The 16,934-nt window shown below is 37.7% G+C and overlaps 1 protein-coding gene across 11 annotated transcripts in view; it reads left to right on the top strand.

Moving 5' to 3' along the window:
• Fam110b (family with sequence similarity 110 member B) overlaps positions 1-16,934 on the top strand; it is a 135,672-nt gene that overhangs the window by 54,849 nt on the left and 63,889 nt on the right. For 3 of the 11 annotated variants that reach the window (XM_074068642.1, XM_074068645.1, XM_074068648.1), the window contains exon 1: positions 11,338-13,197. The exons of the other annotated variants lie outside the window; for them this stretch is intronic. The gene's annotated coding sequence lies outside the window, so the exon portion shown is untranslated. Of the gene's footprint in view, positions 1-11,337; positions 13,198-16,934 lie in introns of those variants that run through there. 11 annotated transcript variants of the gene reach the window in all.

Genomic DNA, 16,934 nt, shown 5'->3' with positions numbered 1-16,934 from the left:
TCATGCAGCTCCTTCTGCAAGGCCACCTGCCAAGTGCCCCTGGGGCATACTCTGCTGGCATGGGTAAGGAAATACAGGCTTGTTGATGAGAGGAACCAGATACACATAGACATGTGTACATACACACGTACACATCCCACACATAGAGACATTTATAGGCACCCGATTTCCAAGTTTTCAGCAAGGCTACTCTTCTCTGTTTCCTGGGCATTGGAAAATTACACTGCATTTTATTTTCTAAGGTATATGGCTTTTAATATTAATTTTTCATTTCTTACTATGAATAAACCTTACAAATCCAAATTCTCTCGCTAAAAGACAAATTATTACTCCCGTCACCCTCTCATCTTTTTTTCCAACCTCTTTCTCAAGCCTCTGGGAAGGCTTGGCAGCTGAGAAACAGTCCTGTGGCACCCTGATTCAAAGAAATTTCTGTGGGTTCACTGCCAGTGTGCTCTACCTCTACCACTTCCCCATTGTGGCCTAGAGCAGGTTAGTGATTTCCCCCAGGGGTTCTCCAGTGTCATGTGGCGACCTAGTGCTAGCCTCCTTGATGGCTGCAAGGATGAAATGATTAATGCTGTCTAGCATGGGCCAGGCAGGCATAGCTCATCCCCCAGAAAGGGCAGCTGTTCCTGGCCAGTAATGAATAAAAGCCTCACCTGGAGCTGGTGTTGCTTTTCTCCCTTTTCTCTGCTGATGTTGGCACCAGCCTGTATTGCTTTGAAACGTCCTCTGTCATGTCAGGGAAGAGTATTTTGTCCCTGACATATTTTATAACTTTCCTCATATGACTTTTTGATTGTTTCTTAGAGTTGATTGTTTCTTAGATTCTCTACCTACAAGATGCCCTCTTACTCGTTGCAGGGGCTTCCTACTGCCCCACCTTTTTTGAAACTGAAATAGCTATTAAGACAACTGTTTTTATTTAAGAGACTGAGTCTTAGTGAAATTAATTTACCCTAAATTCATAGAGCCAGAAAGAACTGGAGGAGATATTCGCATTTAAGATGTGACCTTCTTTGACCTCAAGATGTTCAGAGGTAAGTTTGAGTGATACTAGGATAAAAAAGCTGGGCACAGTGATATAGGCCTATAATCCCAGCTACTTGAAAGGCAGAGATTGTAAGGATTGTGATTCAAGGCCAGCCATGGCCAAACATTAGAGAAACCCGATCTCAACTAATAAGTATGCATCTGTGATCTCAGCCACGTAGGATGCCATAGGTAGGAAGAGCACAGTCTGAAGCCATCCCTGATCAAAAATGTGACACCTTATTGGAAAAACAACTGAAGCCATAAGTGGTGGGGGAGAGGAGCTGGGAGAGGGGCCAAGGTGGTAGAGCACCTGCCTAGCAAGCTTGAGGCCCTGAGTTCAAACTCCAGTACCACTAAAAAAAGAAGGAAGGAAAAAAGGTATTCTTTATATATTTACATATAGTTTATATTATAGTATTATAATTATATGGTATATATGATATTGTCTTATTATATATTGCATGTTTTGCATAGTATATTTTTATATATTATGTGTATTGTTATACATTAAATAATTTTCATATAGAATATGTATTAATTTCCTCTAGAACACTGCTTTATTATAAACATGAGAGAAATAAAAGGAAAACTGGTTAAGTAAAGGCTAAACAGTTAAAAATATTAGTTGAAAACATAAAAGAAAGATGTTTTAAATAGCTGTTAACAGTGATAAACTTTAAAATAAGACCTACATACAAATAGGAAGTTATTCTTAGGTCCTTATACCCTCAGTGTAGTATAGTTGATGTCAGATTCCTGCCATAAAGAGCGATATCATCATCATTGTACCCTGTGTAAAAACTTAAGTTTGTGGTAACTTTTATGAAATACACAAGCCAATATATGACTACTCAATATTGTGTATTTACATCTGTCTAGGTATGTATTCATAGATACAGTTTATTCACTTTAATTGCTATATTTAATTTTATCATAGAAATATACCACACTTTATCCATTTTTGTCCTGATGGGTATTTATGTTGTTTCCAGTTTCTTTTGTTGTCTCCAGTTTCTTTTTGCAATAAGTAATACAGGAGTGAAAAGAAACTCTCAGTGTAAAGGCACATACAATGTCTGTTGCATAAACTGTAACTCACATGACTCAGGGAGCCTGAGAGTCATCTTTTGTTTCTTTGTGGATACATAGTATGTTACTAAATGTCCAGTGGAATTTAAAATAAAAATTGTTTATTCGAATGATCGAATGAAGAATAAAACCTCTTGAAAAGCTTTATGGTATATTTATTTAGTAGGGCTTTTATTTTGAAATAAAATTCACTAGTCCTAAGTGTACAATTTGATAAGTTCTGACAAATATGTATGCTCAGATAATCACCCTAATAAATCACCAGGCACCAGTGGCTCACGCCTGTAATCCTAGCTATTCAGGAGACTGAGATCAGGAGGATTGAGGTTTGAAGCCAGCCTGGGCAAATAGTGTGCAAGACCCTATCTTGGAAAACAAAACTGGTGGAGTGGCTCAAGGTGTAGGCCTTGAGTTCAAGCCCCTGTACCGCAAAAAAATTTAAAAAAAAATATATATATATGTATCTATTTGAATCTTCCATCTTCCCAGAAAATTCTCTCTTGCCCCTTTCCAGTTACCAGTTACTCCCCCCATTTTGCTATCTCTGGAAGAAATCATTGTTTCAATTTCTTTCATCATAAATCATTTGTATCTATCTTTAAATTTGTGTAAATAGATTCATATGGCATGTGCTTTTTGAGCTAGTTCCTATTATCCAATATAATGTCTCTGAGAGTCATCTATGCACCATTCCCTTTGCTTGGTAATAATATTCCATTGTGTGCCTATACTACGATTTGTTTATCTCTTGTCCTGTGAGTAAATATTTGGATCCCTTCCAGCATTTTTAATTTTGAAGTTGCTATAAGTATTGTTCATTAAGTCTTTCTTGTAAACATATGTTTTCATGTTCTTGAGTAATTCCCATCAGTGGAATTGCTGGGTTAGATTTATCTTAAGTTGATATTTTTGGTGTGAGGTAGGGTTTATATATGCATCTTTACAAATGGATAACCAGTTCCCTCATCACTTGTTGATGATGCTTTTCATTTTGTATTTAATTGTCTAAATGTATTTGTCAAAACTAACTGTGTATATAGAGCTGTATTTTCCAACTCTCCTTTGTCATTTTTTGGTCTGTTTATTTTTCCAAATACCACAGTGTCAAGGTGGAACAGCTTAGTGTCCTTTCAGGGAGAAGGTTGTTTCTTGACAGTGTGAACACCAGTAGCCACCCATCTTGGTTCCTCATAGTGCTCAACATTTCCACAAAATGCACATCACTAATGCATGATTCTGACATTGAATTTTGCAGGTGGAATGTTTTATGCAGTTGGATGAGCTCAGTTTGCTCAGATATGAAAAATTTGGTGCAGTACATTTCATTTCACTGTGATTTAGGTCAGAGTATTATGCCGAAAAGAACTGTGTGTGAAGTCATGAGTGAGCATGGACTGCAGAGCAACCCAAAACTAGTAAATCAGAACGGAAGATAGATTAATTGAAATTCCAGTTAATTTCACAGAACTGAGACTAAACAATATTTTAAACAATAATCCTTTAGTGTTGCCTTTTCTTGGTTATCAGAGGAGTATATTTTTTCCCGTGTAAAGTACATTATCCCAAAAGGTATACAGTGTACACTGTATTTGGGGAGAACAGAAATTATTTTGCAAGATAAACAAGGATAGAAGAAATTATGTATTTCATTGCTGAAAATGAGAACATTTTAAGGAAACAACCATTAGAAACCTAAACATGCACTTCTTCTAGACTCCTACCCCGTGTAGCTCCTCTGTCATCCCTGAGCCTATCCCAGGCTCAGGAAGAAGGAGGCCCCTGGCCATCAGTGCAGAGCCCTGGCTCTATCACCTTGGAGATCCCATTCTCATCACCTGGACCACTGTCACTGTGCTGAAGGAGCAAGACCTGTAAGATTTTCTACTTCCTTCACTCAAAGAAGCCAGGATCCCACTTTGCTCTGTGTGGATGAGCTGTAAGAAAGTAAAATTAACTAATGCTGTAGTTTAGATCCAGAATGTTCCCTAAAGGCCCCTGTGTTAAAAGACTTAGTCCTTATCTTGGTGCTATTGTAAGGTGATAGAACCTTAAAGAGGTGGGGCCCAGTAGGAAGTCTTATGTCAACAGGGCACGTTCTCTAAGGGGACAATGTGACCCTAGCTCCTTGTTCATCTTTGTTTCTCTGCTGCATGAGGTGAACAGGCCTCTGCCATTGTGTGCCCCTGCCATGATAAGTTGTTACCACAAACCCAAAGCAATGAGCCCAATCAGTTATGGACTCAAACTTCTAAAACTGTGAGCCAAAGTAAAACCGTTTTAAGTTGATTTATGTCCAGTATTTTTTAGAGTGACAATAGGCTAAACAACAACAGAGTTAAACCTGAAATTCATGCCTGTGCTATGTGGGAAGATGATGAAAACTTAAGCGTCTTTGGTCTATAAATGTGCAGATTTTATCCAGGCATTTCCTGCCACTGCTCTCTACACTCTGGTAGTGCTTTTCCACTAATCCGCTAGATACTCTGGGCCATGTATTCCTAACACAGACATTTCTGTGACATTAATTTAAAAGACTTCTACATAATTTAGTACAGAAGTTGCTTGTGTGGGCTTGACTCAAACTTTGTGATAAAAAACATTCATCATATTTTCTCCCATGTAAGGGGAATTTAAGCTCTCTCCTCTTCATGAGAAGACCTGTTTGCAGTGGAATTAAAATAGCTTCCCCCTGAATGGAAGCATTGACTTGGCAAAGATCATGAGCAGTCATTCAAGAGGAATGTAATCCAATACTTGAAAGTCAAATTAGCTTGTAATCTGACTTTGAAAATAAAGTAAAAGAGAAGCCCAAGAAAGTTTCCTTTAAACAGCAATGTACTTCAAGTCACTTCCAGTTTCAAAGATAATATTATATGCATGATAAAAGCAATATAGGAATAAAACTTATCTTTCTCATGTGCTTATTCTTCCAGATACACTGATAACTGTGCTTGGGAAAGATGCCCTCTATAGAGAGGACTCCCCTCTATAAAAATGACTTCCAAGTACTGCTAGAGTCTTACAAACTGTTCCAGAAATGTTTGGAGAAATCACTTTTTTTTATTATGTCCATAAAGCATATACTGTTAAACCAAGAAAGATCCCTAAATAAGTGACACAGATTTTTTTCTTTAGAAACTATTTAGAGGTTCACATTTTCAAAGGATTCTTTCTCTTCAAATAACTTCTTCCTCATTCTTGAAGGACACAATATTTTTCTTGTTAAAATCACCAAGTGATAAATGCTCCAAGAAGGATAACATTCCTGAAATGAAAAAGGTTCTGTAATTGTTTCAGTAACTTTAACAGGATTATATAATGAAAAGTTGTTTCTTTGCTATAAAACATGAACTTGGCACAGGATTTTTACTCATCTATTTTACTGTATGTAAATAGAAACAAATGAATAATAGGGAATTACAGATAGAGAAAAATAGTCATAATTTATGAGAAAACTTAACATCCTAAAATGAAACTTGGGTGATTATTTTCTGTAGAAAAAAATTCTTGGCTTTAAGGTAATTACATGCTTAGTGATATAAATGAAATAGAGCTCAATTTGTTTAAAGAAAATTTTCTGTTGAATAAATTCCATCTGCTTATTAATTTCTATCCTGAAACTTAAACAGTTTATCCCTAGGTATTGCAAAATTAGCCAAAGAACATGCACATAAATGGAAATATCTTTCTGATATTTGAAACCTATTGAACCATTACCCATTTACTATAGTGAGCTCTGACCCACAAGATTTTCAAAACTGCACATGAAATGTAGTCAGTATGGACTGACACAATATGATTACTCTTCTTTACCTTATTTTAAACTCAGTTCCTACTTTAGCAGCAGCAATCCATAAAGTTTTAGAAATGTGCCAAGGTTCCAGTCAATCTTGAATCATGCTAATGTTTCTAACTTTATATCAAAGAAATTATTTTCCATTTCCCCATCACTTAAACTTACTGGCTTCTTTCCAGGCATTTTAATCTGGCCATATATTCGAAGTGTACAAAAATGTGTTTAGGTGAAAGGAGAACAGATAACAAAGGGATGAAATGTCTCAGGCTTTAGCAATGAGGAACTTGCACCAGTGCCAACTGTCCTAATGTCTAATAATAATCAGCAAATTGGCCAACAGTTCTGAGCTAAGTTTGGTTCCCAACTTAATGTCTTAATTGAGCTTGTCAAAATCCTGTTTGCTGAGGCCACCACTTTACAAACTGGTTGACAAGGCCAAGCTGCATTGAGTGGACTAGCTGTGGACCACATCAGATGACCAGGGCATTGAGGCACCAGGAATCTCCAAGCCTGAGATTTTAAAGGATCTGTGTATTAAAAACCTGCCATCTAGGGTGCAGCTTAATGGTAGAGCCTGTGCTTAGCATGCATGAGGCCCTGGGTTCAATCCCCAACACCAAAAATATTTTTGAAAAGTTGTCATCTGTAGTTTATTTTTTCATTTTTTGTTATTATTACTAGTGGGGGAAAATACAGTTTTATGAAGAATTTATGCTTCTTGTTAATGATAACATAGTAGAAAAGTGAAACAATTTAGACAAGTCAGCCATCTCTGTCACACAGAGATAAAACCTATTCCCATCATGCATTTGCCCTAGCTTTTGTTTGTGTACTCATAAATACATGTATATATGCAGAGAATTTTAACAAAAATAATTATAGTTATACATTGATTAATGACTCTGTCCTAATATTCAGTTATATTTCTATTGAATAAATAAATAAATATGGACTCTAACATGTGAATAACTGCAAAATATTTCCTTGATTTTATTTATTTAACCAATTAGATATTGCTAACTATTAAGATTTTTAATTTTTTGGCATTACATTGTTACTGTGATAAATACCTTCTTCCTTTTGTGGGAGGAGGCACATATCTACATTTATCTCTTTAGGGTGATTTTCCCAAAGTGAAATGTCCAGGAGCAAAAATATATACATTTGTAAAACTTTGCAGAAGTTTTCCAGTTTGACCTGGGAAGAATGTTATATTTTTTCAAGTTCCAGAACTTATAGACATATTATCAAATTCTTACTAGCATAACAGTTCTTATCTGATTCTGCTGAGGACTTGATGGTTACATATTTACATTATATACTTCTTAGGGAGGGGTCACTTTTTCTAGCAATATTGTATAACTTACTCTGGGTGTTTAAATTTTGTCATCAGCCAAATGAGGAGAGCTTAGATAATGTTTGCCCCAAGTGCTGGGTAATCCCTAAATGCTTTATGCATTTGTTAACTAATTTAATTCATATACATCATTACTCTTACGTTACAGATGAGAAGATTGGAGCATAAAATCTTAAGCAATAATTGCATATTTGTTTTGATAAAAGTCTAATCTTTCAAACTTACTAATGTTAAAATATAAATATACACATCCATGCCATGCATACTTGAAATTTCCTATGAAGCTTTTTCTTAAAATAGCAGCATCATGCGTTACTCGTGCAGGAATATATGCCTTGATTGTGGATGAGAAATGCAGAGATGCATTCAAAAACTGATGCTGATGCTGTACATACGGGACTATGTAAAACCAGAGGAACCTTCATGTGACTGAAACTCTTGGGTGTTCTACTTTAGGAAGCAGAGTTAAAATTTAGGGAATTTTCCCATTTGTTGTATTTAAAGTTTTACAACATTTATCTTGTGGTCAATATAGGGAGCATTCAGGCCTAGATCTTTTTTCGAGTACAGAGATTATCCAAGATGTCAACACTTTCACATCCTAGGAGGTGCCTGTTAATATCCCAAAGTATGGTGTGATTTCAGAACAGAAGGGAAGTTAAAAGCACAAGATGACTCCTGCAATTTAATTGATAGCTTTTATTAAATAATATCAATATCTATTTATTATTATAACCTGATTATAATAATAATCGTTATTATCATACCTAATCGTTATGATTCTGTTATTATTAGATTTAATATACCTAATCGTTATGATTCTGTTATTATTAGATTTAATATTACATCTAATTGATGGTATCTAACAATTATGTTTATGGCATGGTTAATTTTTTTATGTGTAGGAACAAACATGATGCTAGTGAAAAGAGGAGAGAAATAGGAACAAGTTGAATCTGGAGGCCCCGAGATCTGTGACTACCCTGGGCCTGTTTCCTCAACTCCAAGATAAGTGTAACAAGAAAAATATCTACCTGACAGTTCGGGGGACACTCAAAGCTGATACTATGTATAGTATGAATATAAAGTTCTATTCAGATTTAGTCGTTGACATTGTTGTATCTGTCTCCCTGGTTTGGAAGATCCTTGCCTTCCTCATTCTAGTACATTCTTTGGCACATAACAGGTATTAAACCAATACTAATTACATGTCATAATGAGAAGCAAAAAAGCCTTGATGACAAGGAACCACCTTTAAGAACCAAGTTCCAGGCCCTGGCATAGGAGTAATAGTAACTTATTAAATGTGGTATGTTGTGTAACCAACTGGTTCTCAGTGCTTATGTGTGGGTTCATATTTAATCATCACAAAAACCTGGCAAGGGAAGTTCTATAGATATCCTTATTTGGCTAGATGATTAAAATAAGATAGAGATGAGGCTAAATAACTTGCTGAAATTTATAACTCGGGCTGTTGGGAGCTGCTGCCCCACAGTCTACTTCCACAAGGTGGGACCTCATCACTGGGCCATCTGCCTCCATTGGAGGAGGACGGGTTGGCTAATTACTCACAGGCTATTGGGGAAGTCTAGAGGCCAGGCTGACTTATGTGGCCTGCTGGAGTTGTAGGTTCTTGGTCCTTTTATACCTTGGGGACAGGGTGTTAGTTATTAAGAAGAGGTCGCAGGAAGGGAATGAGACATATCTATATGAGATTTGTCTGTATAGATCTTTTTGAGGGTTTTAGTCAGATACCTAAGAATTTCTCTTCCAACATGTGACTTCTTATATCAAGGTATGAGGAGTTAGCCAAATCCTTGGTTGCATAGAGAATCAGCCAAGCAATCCACTGGGCAGGTTGGAATGACAAATGGCAAGAGAGACTGAAGTTATGTGAAGCCCATAGTTTCATTATAGAGGAAGGCAGCAGGAAAGTAGCCCTTGGAAATGGTAGATATGAACCCTGGAGGATGGTAGCCTAAGAGCCTTTTCCAGCCTGTGTTTATTTTCTTTCCTTGGGTGGGGTTGTTACATGGGTTGGGAGAACCCAAGGTGGGGGGTAGGGCTGTGTGTCCTGAAGCCATTTTACATTGTGTCTTGACTTCCCGGATGGAAGTGCTGCTTGGCAGGACCCCGACCTAGCTACGCTTGATGTAGGCCAGGACATATGGCTCATCCTGGACCACAGCTGACTATAGGTCCCTCACGTCTGGCCATGCAGAGCTTTGGGGAAGGGGGAGAAAAATGGAACTTGGGACCTTCCCAGGTAGGTGGGAGAAGCACCAGCCAGTTGGCCAGCTTGTGACCCATCCTCCTACCCAGGGCCAGGTGCTGTTTCTTGGAGCAGAAACTACTCTCCTGGGCCCCTCTGGGCAAGGTGGACTTTGACAAATGAATAAAATCAACTTTGGACCTAAATTTTCACCCATCTAAAGTTCACATGGAGTCCTGACTTTTAATCGCATGTGTTTAGTATGTGAGCCGTAACGCTTCCCTAAGAGGAGAAAGCTGCACAGATTTCTATATGAAATTCTTGAAACACAAGCCACTTGCTTTCCTGTTCTCATTCTGCAGGGTTAGAGAATCAGCAGGACTTGAGGGAACCCATGGGATAAGGCAGAGGTCTCTGCTGGCTGCTCCTCCTGGAGTAGCAAGTGTGAGGTTTATGCTTTCACTCTGTGCCAGGCAGGGCAGGGAGTAGGTTAGACTTGGAAGAAAATGGAAATTTGTTGCTAGGAAGAAGATCGCTAGGTCCTTCTAAGGGACAAGTCAAATCAACAGCCAGACATTCAGAAGGCTTAGACCATTCTTGCTCTTGTGTGTGCTCTTGGGTCTCTTCCCTGTTCTGCATCCTCTGTTCCCTGCTGCCTCTGCATGACCCTCATAGCTCTTGAAGGTCACTACCCACAGACCAACCAATGAAGCAGGAAAGTCTGCCTTTATTCCAGTCAGACTGCCCCACTCTTGTATTTTTACAGCTCCTTCACTGCTCTGAAGTTTACTCTATCATTAGTGCTCATTTGTTATTTAATAACTTAATGATTGTCTTCTTCATTAGAATGGAAGCCCCATTAGGAATCAGAACATTCCTGTCTTCCTCCCTGCTGTATTCCCAAGATCTAGCATCTAGTAGGTGCTCCAAACTATTCCCCGAGAGAACAAAGACTTTCTTTCAGAATCAAGGATATGTTAACTAAAGTTTAAAGACAAGAGTGCATATTCTCAAGGCTTATGTGTGTGTATATATATAGATACATATATATATATACACACACATATAGATATACATATATGTACACACGTATGCATATATGTATGAGATACATATACACACACACAAATACATAATACAGACTCCCCTGCAGAGTGGCCAGAAGAAAGGTTGCCGATGAACCTTCACTCTGTTTCAAATATTGGGTCTGAACATATCAGAGGATAAGATCTAAGAACGGACAGTTGCTTCCTGTAGCAAGAGTCTGTGTAAAGTCTTATATACAAGAAGCATGGAACAAATTAATCAGGCAGCTTTTTAGTGCCTATTTTGAGCTAGCAGTCTGTTAAATGAAGAGGAAGGCAGAAGCTGTTAGATGTTTCCTAGATAAATGCCTAGAAGTGTTACTAGTCTGTATCCTGGGCAGCCTCCAAGGAGCTGTGCCTTAGGCCAAATCACTGAACCTAGTTCTTCATGAAGCTTTGCCTCCTGATGATGGCAACCATGCTTTGGTAATATACCTGAGCTGGATGCTTCACTGTAGCAACGAAGCAACTGCCTTTGGCAGATTTGTCTCCTTCCTGCTTTTCCAGGGTTGGTGGATATGTGAGCATTGCTACATAGTTTTTCACTCCTAAATGGATGGGCCAAGATTTTCTGTGCCTGCCCTTGAAGCTCACTGGTCATACTGTTGTCTTCACTGGTTATTTCCTGACATTTGTGACAACCAAAGAAGGAAGATGAAATGTCCCTTAGTACTAACTTTCCATGGCACCTGACTGATCTCTAGGAATATTTGAGCAAATCATAATGCCTGTGGAGTATGTCAGCTTTTTGTAAAGGTTTTCAACAAAAAGTCAAAAGAATACAGAACTAAGTTTATATTTCATCATTGGAATGTGACTGCTAGAACATACTGATGTTTAGGAATTATGAAAAATGAATTTAACAGGTTCAGATTCATAGATTTGCTTAGGAGTGTTAATTCTTTGGAACATATTGAGAAGGAAGAAGTGACTTTAAGATAAAACAAATAGGTAGATAAGTTGCAGGGCCAAAACTTATATTTGACTAGCTGACCTCTCTCCTTTCCCTTTTTCACATAAATTTGTCATTTTAAATTTAATCCAACTTCTCGTTGCAAGCCTTCCCCAATTTATATTCCATAGAAAAGACTTCTGAAATGTGCTGTGTCATTTAATCTGTACTATATAAATGAAATGAAATACAGTTATATTTCTATAAGGTACTGAAATATATGAAATCAGTGACACTACATATCTAAATAGAAGCAGGGAAATGATTTGCCTCACTATAAAGAGTGTGGGTCTGTGTGACAAAACAAGTCTGCCTTTAGTGTATCACCATTCTTACTTGTGAATAGTGCTTCCAAAAGTATTAGACAATGGGTACTTCTTTTTGAGTTCTGTGATAGTGAAAAGGCTGCGAGATAATATGAAGTTGTAAGCAGTTGCTACTATGGGATGGAGCCATGCCTCAAACAGTAGAGCATCTGCCTAGCAAACATGAAGCCCTGAGTTTAAACCCCAGCACTGCCCCCAAAAATGTCACTGCTATTAATAATTGCTTAATTTAGAACTTACTTCGAAATCGCCTTGTGCCCAGTAACCATAACCCTTCAAGTCGGCTCTTCATATTGTATATGAGACACAGAGACATTGAAATACTTGCCTAAGGTAACACAGTAGGTAGTTGAGGATCCAGAACTTACTTATACCCAGGTAGTCTGGCTGTTTGTTAGCATGCATGCTTTTCACCTACATGTCAAACTGTCCCTCTCAAGATTTGGCTTCTAGAACTCATTTTGCCATTAAGTTGTGCAGTGGGCAATATTCCTTTAATATTTTTCTTTGACAATGACTTCTGAGATCTCTTTCCCATCCCTTGTAACTATGAACTATAATTAATCACTGTAGTCAAGATTGTGATTTTTGATACCTTGATTAGCACTTTTCCTCTATGCCTGAAAATTTGTACTTTAAACTACATTGAAGAGAGATTAATTAGCACTCTATGATAAGTAAGTAGCATATTGCTAATCAAGGTAAATAAAGTGAGACTTGGATTTTATAGCACTGTCAGTGATATTTTTGTGGTGCTGACTTGATTATTTCTTTTTAACTGCTGGAATGTTTTAAGTGTAAATACACTGGTAGCACTATACATCGATATAACCACTTTTTGTTTCTCTAGATTGGTGGAAAAATAAGAATGCACTTTAAAAATCACTTACGGTTTAGAAGGTGACACATTAATCCTCAAAATGACAGGAAATCAAGATGACTTTGTCTTTGGGGTTTAATTTATTAAAATTTAATTTGGTCCCATGCTTTGCTCCAATAGCTCAGTGCTAGCAAACTAGCTATAATTAGATTAGCAGCCTGCTAAGCACTGGTGACAGTCTGCGCCTCAGAGAGCATGTGCTAGATTCTGCATGTGCCTTATCCTCATTGGTGGTTGGTATTGCTGCTCGCCCGTTTGATAGGTTTCCACAGTAATCTTTATGCTGCATTAGAGACATAGATACAGAGGTTCTGTACTGTGTTCTTGCAACGGCGAGGTGCTTGGCTGGTAATGTTAAAGGACTAAGATACGGAAGAGCAAGCGTTGTTCTTTGTTGTAAAGCATTGGTGGTTAAGGACATCCAGCTGCGGGAGGAAGTCAGCAAAGGAGTCTCAGTTTGTGGTAATTACTTAAGTCTTTATTTCTTATGAGAAGCACGGTCATGCATGAAAGGAAGTGTGTTCATCATGTCATCTGTTTAATTTGATCTTGCTTTGTTGATGCTGTGTGTACTCCAGTATTCCATACTAAAATGTATTCTCCAGGAGACTGCTTGCCTGGTAAACACCTCCCCTCTTCAGGAAGGAACGTTGTTTTTACCTGGATTCAAGGGTGCATGTGCTTGGGAGTGATTCTTATTGGTTCGCTTCTGTTTTGGAAAGCCCGGTGTTGCATCCATTTAGGTGTCTTTGTGGTGTGTTTCAGGACCCGAACCACTTTGTTTGCATTGAGTCTAGACTCTTCTGAATAATGAGTGGTCAAGCAGAATTTAGTGCAACATTTTAATTATGACAAGTCCACAATACTCTTGATTCAATACTGGATCTTAGCAGGAAAAGTAATGAGCTATTGTTTCTTCAAAGATGTGTGCAGCCTTCATTTTGGATGGTTTCTTTGTCTCACCTTTTGTAGTCTTCATGAAGGCTTTTTAATATACAAAATGTTAACATATCCCATTCTTCCAAAATCATATGTAGCATATATTCTTGTGTGCTGGAGAAATGTTTGACTCCTGGTTTTGTTTAGTATTGATGCTGCTTTTGCAGCTGAATTGTCAAGGCAGGAAGGTGGGGTTTTTGCCACTTTGACTGCTGTCTGCCAACATTTTTTTTTATTCATCATTACCTGATTTATTTTTCAAATAAAAAAATAAAGCACCTAAAATTCTGTAATAGACGTGAAACATTCTGAATGAAAAATTGTGAACATGAACAAGGCTGAGGTTCAAAACCCCCCATAAATTCAATGTGGGCTTTTGCTTTACAGGGCACTTCCTCTGTACAGCTCTGTTTTATGCTCAGGGAGCCCCTGCTTCCATTAGATCTCAAACTTAAAAACTGATATCCTTTCTGTATCAGACTGGAGCCCACAGAAACTTGTGCACTGAGTCACCAGTCACACGGCTGGCTGGCTGCCACCATGCGTCTGCTATCAGCGGAGAATTCTGCTAATCTCTAAAAGGAATGATTTCTCTGCTGCTGAAAAATCAAACATTAAAATTCACATTATGTATTTTGCTCATTCTAGAGCTATCTTAGTTGAAGGGGTTCAGTTTATTCTTAGGCAGTGGAAAACTTCAGATTACTAACTGTGCCTCATCCCCCCACTCCACATTCCCCCTCATCCATCCTCGAAGGTAATAACTCATCCACTGTCAGAGTTTACTCAAATAATAGTTTGGGGAAAATAGGAATTTATAAAGTTTCCCATGCATTGTAATGCAGTCCAGTGTATAATAAGAAAGTTTGATAGCCTCTGGTAGCAATACAGTGTGTCTCTGATTTGAGGCAGTTGGTGATGTTTTTGACTCTTAGACACCTTTGGTGGCGAAATGAAAAGAACAGTTATGCTACTTCATATTCCACTCCCTGGATACAAACCAAATCTCTCCCAGTGCAGACGGTGCATACTCTAGGTGCATATCTGCGGCCAAGAGCGTAGTTCCAGCTGGAATGGTTTTGCTTTTCTTCACAACTCCAGACACCTCTACTGTTTCACTCTGTCATTCTTTGCTGTTCTCCCTACTGTGGACATGGACAAAAGCCTTTTTGCCTGATAACACTTAGGCTTGGTCACTTGTTTTGGGAAGGATAAATTGATGCAATTCCATAATATCTTCTTTCTCCCTTAATTTCCTAAAGCATTCCCTAGTGCCTAAGAAGTAGACTGTGTTAAAAGTAAATTATTGTTGTCCTTTCTCTTATCTGATGCAAAAGCACTGGATAGACATAAACATTGCATAGCCCCTTATGAGCAGAGCCCCTGGAGTTTCATGTCATGAAGAGTGGAGAAGTAGTTCTCAGTGACAGCCATTCTCCAAGGCTATGTCTTAAAGAATTTCTAAGAAGGAACTTCTTAAAAATTTAAATGTAAATGTACATGTGTATTGTTCGCTGCATTGACATCCATATATCCTGAACTATATGACATCCCCAGGGGCCTTGTAGCATATACTAAAGAGGTATTTTTATAATAGGACTAAATAAGTGTTACCGATGTTTTTGCAAAGTAACCAAAATAATGCATTTTTAAAAACTCTTCAGATGCACCACATTTAATTTTATTTCTTAATACATTAAGGAGAACAATTTGTTCCTGAGACAATAAAATAAAAATAAATTCTTGGACACTTAAAAGTTTTGTTCCTTTTCCTTCTAATTTCAAAGCTCTTTACTGTGAAGATGACATTTCTGGCCAATCAGAAATAGACCTATCACTGTGATCATAAACAAACAATAATTTAAGAATTAAAACACTTTTTGCTATGTGATACTTCCTTTTTTCTCCTATGGGTTTATAATGACATACAGCAGAAGAAATGATAACCAGTTTTAAAATGAAAGTCGTTCCATGCAAAATATGATGTGCCACAAAGCATCATGGCTGAACAAGGTCTGCAACATACTGTTAAAAAGGGAGAGCAGTGGGAATACAGGTTGTGGGACATAGGGCTATACCTGTAGGTGGCTTTTTGGCGGAACACTTGGTATCTGTGATCTTGATAGAGATCTGCCATTAGCAATTGGTGGATATTTCAGGGCTTACCCTCCTAAAGTTGCCTGGTTGAAAAAATATTTAGAGACATTATGTCCCTTATCTAAGTGTAATATTTTTTGTTTGTTTCATTGTTTTATTCTGCAATCATTGGTACCTGCCATGAGCTAGATTCTGTACTAAGCTTTATTGAGATGAGAGGCACAGGCCTTTTCTGTGGATAGCTACTAAGGGAGAAAGCAAATAATGCTAGGGGTGTAAGGAATAGATGTAAGCACTTGGTTTGGTGATACCAACATGAGGGCAGCAGGTTTATTAGAAAAGGCTGTGTTGCCAAGGGAGGGTTCAGGAAAAGAGAAATGGGGCCTGGCTCAGAGTTTACTGTGTTTTGCTGTCTTGACACCACATCCACTGCTGTTAATGTCACATCCTGAGCTTCTGTGGCCATAGATCTATTGCATATTTTGAACTGTCACCAGTCATCTTATTTCAAGTATATAATAAAAGTAAAATACTTATTTTCTTCCCCTACTAACTCTTCTCAGAAGTATGCTAGATTGGTACCTAGAAATATTTTTATTTTAACAGATATACATCATATGGAACTCAAATTTTTTAAATGTATCCAGTAATTTAGAAATGCATGTTAGAGGAATCACAAAACACTTTGATTACTGTTGTACTCTAAGTCATTTAGTGATTACTTTTGGATCTGTTTTCATTGCTAGAAATTTGCTCTTGGATGCTTGTAGACTGTTAGGTCATTTATTTTTCTATATGCTCACTAAAGACAAGCTTATAAAATTTGGACTTGGATCATAAACACTTGCATTTCACCTTGCCATGATTAAGGCATTTGCTTTTCTTACACATTTAGGAAATAATTCTAAAAATTTAGAAAACTTCTTATACTTTTTCATTTAGCTCTCTTTTGAATCTTTCCAAATTTGTGGGGAGTTCATTTTAACGTTAACAAACTACACTAAATCTTAACTACCAGTAAATCTCTCTTCTCCGGAATGTGAATTCCACCAGGCCAGAGATTATTTTTGTCTTCACTACTAGAGTTTGTAACAACAGTACTTGGTTTGTAGAAAATGCACAGTCAGTACCTCATGAATGAATGGTCTACGAGTGCACACTGC

The sequence above is a fragment of the Castor canadensis genome, chromosome 3 (genome assembly GCF_047511655.1).
Source record: "Castor canadensis chromosome 3, mCasCan1.hap1v2, whole genome shotgun sequence".
In the NCBI taxonomy this organism is placed as follows: domain Eukaryota; kingdom Metazoa; phylum Chordata; class Mammalia; order Rodentia; family Castoridae; genus Castor; species Castor canadensis.
Note: the sequence above shows the minus strand (reverse complement) of the source record. Positions and strands in the feature narration are given on the sequence as shown.